Source organism: Microtus ochrogaster, linkage group LG1, assembly GCF_000317375.1.
Source record: "Microtus ochrogaster isolate Prairie Vole_2 linkage group LG1, MicOch1.0, whole genome shotgun sequence".
In the NCBI taxonomy this organism is placed as follows: domain Eukaryota; kingdom Metazoa; phylum Chordata; class Mammalia; order Rodentia; family Cricetidae; genus Microtus; species Microtus ochrogaster.
The window spans coordinates 39,102,746-39,111,819 of NC_022027.1; the positions used below are offsets into that span (position 1 = coordinate 39,102,746).

A 9,074-nucleotide genomic window follows, 5' to 3' on the forward strand; every position below is an offset into this window, starting at 1 on the left:
GCTTTGGAGCCTGTCCTGGAACTAGCTCTTGTATTCCAGGCTGGCCTCGAACTCACAGAGATCCGCCTGCCTCTGCCTCCCGAGTGCTGGGATTAAAGGCGTGCGCCACCACTGCCCAGCACATTTATTCTTATTTTAAAGATCCATTATTTTAATCTGTAGGGTGCTTATATTATCAAATCAATTATGAACATTGTAAATAATTTTATGAGGTCCTTTCTACGTAAAAAGCACTAGACATGTGAAGTCACATTAACTACACATGTGGCATAAAGCCAAGGAAACTCCTTGTGGGTGGCAAAGCTGCCGTCATTAACTCTAGGAACAGACGTACAAAAGAGAATGGAAAATGTCACAGAAAAAAAACAAACCATAACATTTTCACTTAGTGTAATTTTTCTACATACATTTAGAACACAACAAAACATTCAGGCCTTCCACAATTAAGCCAGTGTTGAAATTGCTGAAACTCAGAATTTTAAGAAAAAGCTTTCACAATATCAATTTTTATAACAATGACAATTTAAATAGAAATATTAAAAGAATGGTAGAAAATAAAGTACAGAAAAAATTCAATACGTTCTTTGACTATAAGACCTAGTAATCTTACTTTAGATGGCTCTGAAAACTCAAGCACACACCCACTTGCATAGATGTATGCTGTGGAACAATGGTCTGTACCCTGTCACTTTTATTTTAAATAAACACTGATTGGTCAAATAACAGGCAGTAAGTATAGGCAAGGCAACCAGGCGGGAAGTAGAGGCAGGGTAACAAGAATTCTGGGAAGAGGGAAGTTTCAGTCTGTTGTTGTCACCCAGACAGAGAGGAAGCCAGACACAGAGCAAGCAAGATGTGACTGCCTCATCGAAAAAGGTACCAAGCCACGTGGCTAATACAGACAAGTATCATGGACTAATATAAGTTATAAGAGTTAATAAGAAGCCTGAGATAATAGGTCAGACAGCCTGTAATTAATGCAGACCTCTGTGTGATTTATTTTGGACTTAATGACTGCAGGAACAGGCAGAACAGGAACTTCAGTCAACAGCTCACAGAAACACAATACATGAGTGTTTACAAGTTTTCACTTTTATCACTTAATTAGAAAGCCCAAATGTTTATAGTAGATGAATAAATGAACTATGATATGCACAGAACCAAGCAATAAAAATTGAATGAATTAATGACGCGGTCAAGAAGAACAGAATCTCAAAGGTATTATGCTGAGTGAACACAGTTGGGCTCAAAAGGCTACATATTCTACATCATTCTGAAAAATTTAAAAATATGAATTGAGAAGAACCTATGAAATCTAGGGATAAGAGGATTACACGGGTTTTGATTAACCGGGAGAAAGAGGAGGAAATGTTTAGGTGATAAAATTGGTTGGTGTCTTGTTTTGGTAATTATGACTTCCCCACAGCCCTTATATTTCACGGCATTTTACAAAGAGAAAACAAAGGTTATAGATGGAAGTAGATAAACATTAGTTCCAGTTTTAAAAACACATGGTTGTTAAAATTCTTAAACATTTAAAGTGTGTAATTTCAAACTATGGAATAGACAGGAAGCTCAAATGTATGTACTCAAAAATAATCATGAGAAAATGTTCCCTCTCGTGAGATCCTGTCTTCCCCCAAATTAGACAAATTCAATACAGGATTGGTGGCACAGGGCTGTAATGCATACTTCTCGTGACAGAAAACACAAGGCTAAGGTAGAAAGACCCTGAATTTAAGGCGTATGTGAGCTCCAGAATACACTCAGACCTGCTACAGCAGCCTTGGGAGTATTCCCTTAAAATATGTATTAAAAATTCGTACAAAGAGGGCCATGGTTATAATTTGCTGGTGAAGTGCTTTTAAATTCTATCTCTAGTACTTCTATGATTAATCAAGCAATACATTCAATCCATACACACGTACATGCATACATACATACATACATGCATACATACAAACATACATAGATAACCAAGCAAGACAAAGTTTAGATATTTTAAAACAATTTTTCAACATTAAATATTACATAAATAAAGCTATGTACACCAAAGAAACTGATGCCAGCACACTTGGTAACTGGTATTGATTTTATTATGTTTTTTTTTACAAAAAAAAATGAAACTGTGAAAAATGATTTATTGTTTTGTTTGGGTTAGTAAGTGATTCTGTTGTCTGCCAATACTGCCTTCCTGATCACTGTTTCATGGCGGTCTGCTCTGCGGTGTTAATGGCTGATAATTTCAGCTGTCTTCTACTGACGGGCAGCTATCTATCCAATGTCAGACGTATCTTTATGCAGATTTCCAAAGGCTGCCGAGTCCGCACATGAATTCTGAAGGGCACTAACTATGTGGCTGACAGTGTGTGACAGCCACTAAGCATGGAATAAGTAGGAATGAGCATATGAATAATCAATGAGCTTTCACTCTGCCCCTGGCCAGCTTCAGAATCCTGCACTCTCTCCGTGGCCTTGAAATTAATTAGAAATGTAATTTCCTAGTAAATCGAATTTGTTTTAATTTTCCATAAACAAATGAGTAAAAGTAAGAGACACCAGTGACCTTAAGTCTGATGCATTATATATCTTCAGGAAAAATTTCTACTTAAAAATGAAGACTAGCATCAGTCTGGATGCTATTTCTATAAAACAGTATATCACTTTTTCTTTGTATTTATATACATAGTGCATAAAATATGTGATTATATGTTAAAAATTATAACACATAAACTACATATAATAAATTATATGATTATATAAAATAAATTATATATTATCTATGAACTATTTACTTATTTCTCACACACACACACATGTACATATTTATATTCAAGGAAACCTTAAACTTTGCTATCTACACAGGTAACTACACAGTACCACTAAAAGCATGGTCAGTTTCCATCCTGATACCTATTCCCGCCATCTGCTTTTCTCGCATCCTTCAAATGCAGTCATGATGCTCTGTCAACTTCACTTTGGAAACAATCTCACAGGTGTGACCACCACTCAGTCCCAGCAGTTGCCTGAAACTGGATTTTCATTTGACAACAATTGAGTTATTACAAGAATATTCCAGATAATCAATGTCTTATATTCACATTGTCATCTATGATATTTCCAGCTGTCTTTTACGAGTCCATGACCAAGGCCAGTGATCCATCATAAAAGATACATAAAAGAAGAAATAGGCATCTATAAATAGGAAATATTTCCTAAATACCTGAACTTATCGTGAGTGTGTGTGTGTGTGTGTGTGTGTGTGTGTGCATGCTTGTGTTTGGTGTGGGTATGGTGTCTATATACTTATTAGTCTTATCAGTATATGTGTGCACACATGAATGCTGTGTGTACATGGTTGTGAAGATCAGAACTAGACATTGGGTGTCTTCTTCAACTTCTTTCCATATTTATGTTTTCAAGACAGAAACATGAAGTCCATGCTTTGGGCTAGGCTTGCTGCACACAGACATTCTCCGGATCTGCCCATTTCTGCTTTCACAGTACTGGGTCATGAAATATGCACTATCCAAATTCCTATACTTGCGTGGCAAGGAAGACACTATACTACAGGAGATATCTTGCTGATACCGTACAGGAACTAACGTAAAGAAGCAAGGGAAAAAATCCTGGCATAAAACAAAAGAGGCAGTGCCACAGAGGTACTTGGGTACTTACAATTTTCAACTTTTGCACAGTTAAGGCCAGCATGGACAGGGGAGTTCTAGGTAAGGAGATACGAGTATCCGAGGAGAGTGAGTAGGAGGAAAACAAGAGCTATGGCTCTTGGTGGAGGAGGTTTTCAGCACATGTTGAAGCCAAGCCAGCTGGAGAGCCCAGGGGGCAGACACTAGTTGTGAATTATGACAAAGGTGGTAAAGATGAGCCAAAGAAAAACATCTCATACCGCTTCTTGCCTCCACAGCACAGGGCTGAGATTGGACTCAAGGCAGTAGCCCAGGGGGTAATAAGAAGTCTGGCAGAACCTGCTGATGGATACGCCATCTGTGGGAAATTGTCTCAGCATTACTCCAAGTGTTTATACCTAGGAGCTGAAAGAGTGGCAGCAACAACTGTACTTTTGTGTGAGAACGGTTTTACTGAACACCCTTCATTGTTTTGAAAACTTTCATTTGATGTTGTGTGGTTAAACACACTCAAAGAAGACCTTTACTACAGAAAGGAGGCCTTCTCCAGTGGGTCCTTCTTGAGTCTCAAGCACTGATACAGTATTTCGGACATGCTGAACTCTATTCTAAATGCTGTGTAGTAGAAAATTTTATTGACCTCTAACTACACAAGAGGGAACAGAAGCATAGGCATGGTAATAACACATGAAAGGTCATGTGTCCAGATTCTCTACAACACAGCAGCACTTCCCCATGCTTCTCAAGTTTGCATTGCGTGTCTTATATTAAAATGGAGTCTAGAGGCTTCCGGTACTGAGACTGAGCTAACAGGTGGGCTACAAAAGGAGCAGTTAGTGGTATCTGGTGTGCTGAGTATGTTCAGTCTCTTGATTTGGTTGGCAATTATTTAGCTTTCACTGCTTGTCAAAGCAGACTGTATACTTTTAAATGGTAAGTTTAATACACATTATGCACCTCTAAATTTAAAAACACAATGAAGCAAATAGGAGCAGGAAGCAAAAAGGCTGGAACTATACCGACACATTTGAGCACAGAGAGATTGGTTATCTCATAGTACATAATCTGTTCTTTTGTTTGTTGTCTGTCTGTTTACAACTGAAGCAACTCTCTTCATGTCTTCCGTCATCTTCCACTTCAGGAAATATCTCACAGAGTAACTCTGGCTGGCTTGGAAATATCTCTAAGATCTGCCTGACTCTGCCTTGAATCCTTAAAACAACATCACCCTCTGTCATGTACTACCTTCTAATGAGAGTTTCTAGGTAATACTCGATTCAATATTATTAAAGGAATTAAAGTAAGCCTGTTTCTGTTAAATTACTTTATTTCACTGTATCAATGACCTAATTTCAGTTTTAACTTAGTAAATTTATGTCTACAGCATTTAGATAGTAATGTAACAAGCTAATCAATTCTGAGTGACTCAATCATACCTACTTTCAAAAAGAGGACAAATGTTGTTTACATATGCAAATGATATGGAGAGGAAAATCAGTGGCAAAGAAGTTAAGAATTAAAAAAAAATTTAAATCACTAAACAACATTCAAAATATACTGTCTATAAAGGCATTTGTAATGTTTCCATAATCTTAAGTCTTTAAGGTTACTTGTAAACTGGAAAATACACTGTGGTAATTTATAGTAAATAACTATTATTTCAATGAATTAAAATTCAAGAAATATTAATCAGTTCATAAGAAAAATAAGAAAATCAGGAGCCCTGATTTTTTTCTGCATATTTATAATAATTTAAATTTCCTTTACAAAAATTAATTGGAATATTGCAAATAGACAATACAAGCCTGGCATTGTTGTACACAGCTGTAATCGTAGAACTCAGGAGACTCAGAAAGAACGATTTTGAATTGGGTTACCTATTCAGAAATTATCCCCGAAACAACAACAACGAAAACAACAAAGAAAGAAATCCTAATTGTTACCATTGAGTATGAGTAAAAAGATCTGCTTTACATTTTATGACTTGCTTGAGAAAATATGTAACAGCCTAATTTTATACTCTGAAAATTTTCATGTTGAACTTAATAAATATATTTGTAGTAAATAGGTCAGATTTGAAAATAATCTGCTTTATATATAAAACATCCTGATAATATAAAATAAGTATACTTAATTTATTAATTTTATATTCATTTATGGATAAAAATTGAGAGCAAATGAAACAAATTATACAACAATGACATCAATGCATTGTCTTGGTGTCCATGTATCAAAGGGAGCAAAAATCTTGGCGTAGTTGTTTCATAACTATTAACATAACGCTAATACAGTAATGTAGACATCAGTTCTTTCCACAGCAGCAGCCACAAAAAAACTACTTCCTTTAGCCAAATTATCTTACATATAGATTGGTGCATTTCTTCACAATAGCAAGTATGCTCAACTACACTATTTATTGTTCAGCAAAGAAAATCTATTTTCCCAAAACACATAAGATATTAAACTGTCATTTCAAAATCTATAAAAACACTTAAACCTGCTGCATTTTCAATGTTACTAAGTCTCCTAAAACATGTATCAACTTGAGTTCACATATTATAAATTTATTTTTAAATATTCAATGATAATAATCTATGAATTACCTTAATTTGTTCTTTGATTGCTAAAAGTCCATGGTTTTGTCTTCTGACTTACTGAATTCAACATTTCTGTAAAAAATAAAATCGAAGACACAATTAGATGTCAAAAAAATACTTTCTTTGAGCATGTTAACCAAAGAACTAGTAATGTTTTATTATTTGAGATGTTTACTTCCTCGCAACACTTAAGAGTGTCCCAGCAGAATGAGAATAAGAGAGGAAAAAGGAAAAATACAGGATATAGTTTTAAATAAGACTGTTCAATGGGCATGTGAGTGAAATGTTTAAGTATATAAATATTTTCCTGCTTGAAAGAACACACAGGACTTCAAATAACTTTTGAAATTGCCAAGAATCTATGGCTTCTTACAACAAGCATTTATTTTTAAGACCTGAGACAAGATCAATAACTTCTACCATCTGAAAACCACTAAGGAGAGATAACAAAGACACATTTACTGCATTTGGTTTTATATATTACATATACATACACACAAACACATACAGATAAACCCATTTCATCTATAGTTTTCTGACCCCCCCATAAATGAGTTTATTAAAACAATTTCCAGGATATTGTATTCATTTTCTTAAAATCATCAAAATTCCATTTTTTATCACTAAAATAAAAACCTGTATGTCAAACTTAGTACCAAAAATATTAAAATGATGTTGTTCTTAAAAATATTTTATTTGAAAATTTAATGTATTCTTGTAGCTCTGTGATATTAATTTTAAAACTTTCTAGTGAGTATATTTAAGAATTTACACAATTAACATATCTAGCAATTATTCTCAAATTAATTGCACTTATTTAGTAGCAATAGGAGTATTTTTGTTTCTCCTAAAGGGTTAAGTTACTATACACACCACAAAATAATAACAAAATCCATTATCTCTTCTACCATTTTGTCCCCAAATGAATAAGGAATTAGATATGGAGCAGGAAATCAATACTATGGAATTAAACAAAGTCATCCTTAATAAAAATAGCGATTGCTTAAAATTAAATCGAATATTAGTAGAAACTATCCTCTAACGCAAATGTTTGACATGTTAGTCATCTTGAAATATGAAAGTAGCAGGATTTGCTGTATTTCATAAGTGTTCAGCAGCATTTGTGTACTTAGCAAAATTTTATTCAAGGGCAAGCCAACTCCACATTTGAATCACATGCTTGACTACTCAAACAAGCAACTCTTTTATAATCAATTTCTCGAACTACCCTGAATAACCTTCCTTCAACAAATCTAGCATTCTTTCAATAACTAATGACCTGATAGATTACTTCCCTCTTGCTTTTGAAAAATGATATTTATCACCTGGAAATAGTTTTATACAACTGGATAGTCATGGGTCACGGCAGAAGCCTGCCCACAAGTATCATGTCCCTTTAGATATTTTGCATCACCTTTGAAATACATTTCTAATTTAGAGATGGCCAATTTTTCAAATTTCATCTGCCCTCAAACAAAACCAATCAGGTGTTCCTTATGCAGTCTTACCACCACGCAAATATGAACACCACTTATAGCGAAGGTTCCATGTTAATCAGGGCTCTAATTTCCCTACATTGTATTGCTTCCTCCCATTGAAACAAATTGCCTCACCAATCCTCACTGGGCAAATCAAATGTTAGCATTTTCCTAAGTCAAAAACAAGACATTGTTTATTGGAAACTGTCTACATGGTTCTCAAATAAACTGAGATGATAAAGGAAAGCCAATAGTTATCTATGTCCTTGAATTTGCATGTGTAGCCATTTCTAACAACCCTGGTTCTCTTGATTTTGTTTTTTTGTTTTTTGTTTTGTTTTGTTTTGTTTTGTTTTGTTTTGTTTCGTACTTCTTTTTCCTCCATAAGCATGAAAGATAGTCTTCATCTTGCAGTGGAGCTATTCAGCACCACGGTGATCTACTCTTGGGGGTCAGTCACTTCATTTAGAGTCCAGAGGACAAATACTAACTTGCTAAAGCCACCTAGAATCACAATGAAAAGGACAAATAGACAAGAAAACTAAGGAATGGAAAGGAGAAATCAAAGGAGAGAGTAATGAAGAAACGGAAGAGCAGAGAAAGGATCCTTATCAACAGATAACTATGTTATGAGATAACATGGATAAATTCATCTTCTATTTAATATACTTAATGTAAAATGGACACTCAACAACAGATATTGTAAACAGTTTGAGTATATGATTCCTAAGGAAGTGATTGGTGATGTTTTAATGCAATTAATGCTTTTTAGCACCTGATCATATTTCCATTACCTCACAGTTATACATGGTTCAAAATTAGCATAAAAGCAATCCCCTAGAAATCATTGTAATTTATCAGAGGGCTGGAGAACTCGATGGGAAGACTTTGGGTCTAAAAACTAGTTTTACATTCATTAAGTATAAAAATTAACCTCTGTTCCTTATCAAACATTATAATTAATCACATATAAAAGGTAACAAAATAGATGTTGAGGTAAAATAATGAATTGCAAATTTATAAAATCAGGAATAAATGATAAATATGGTTCAAATTTTCCAGATCTTGGAGAGAAAAATTAAAAGGAAGATTATTTGTAGACATTCAATATATTTACCGTTTTGGTCATGCCTCAAGGTAGTATAAATTCAAAAGGAACTGAAAAGATTAAAACAATACTCAGAATGTGGCTGGGCAATGGTGGCACACGCCTTTAATCCCCATACTCGGGAGGCAGAGGCAGGTGAATCCCTGTGATTTGGAGGCCTGCCTGGTCTACAAGAGCTAGTTCCAGGACAGCTAGGACTGTCACACAGGGAAACCTTGTCTTGAAAAACCAAATAATAATAATA

General features: G+C 34.7%; 1 protein-coding gene across 19 annotated transcripts in view; it reads right to left on the minus strand.

The window, feature by feature from the left end:
- Positions 1-9,074, minus strand: part of Adgrl3 (adhesion G protein-coupled receptor L3) — a 745,864-nt gene that overhangs the window by 570,614 nt on the left and 166,176 nt on the right. For all 19 annotated transcript variants that reach the window (XM_026785275.1, XM_026785272.1, XM_026785262.1 and 16 more), the window contains one exon: positions 6,251-6,316. The gene's annotated coding sequence lies outside the window, so the exon portion shown is untranslated. The remainder of the gene's footprint in view (positions 1-6,250; positions 6,317-9,074) is intronic.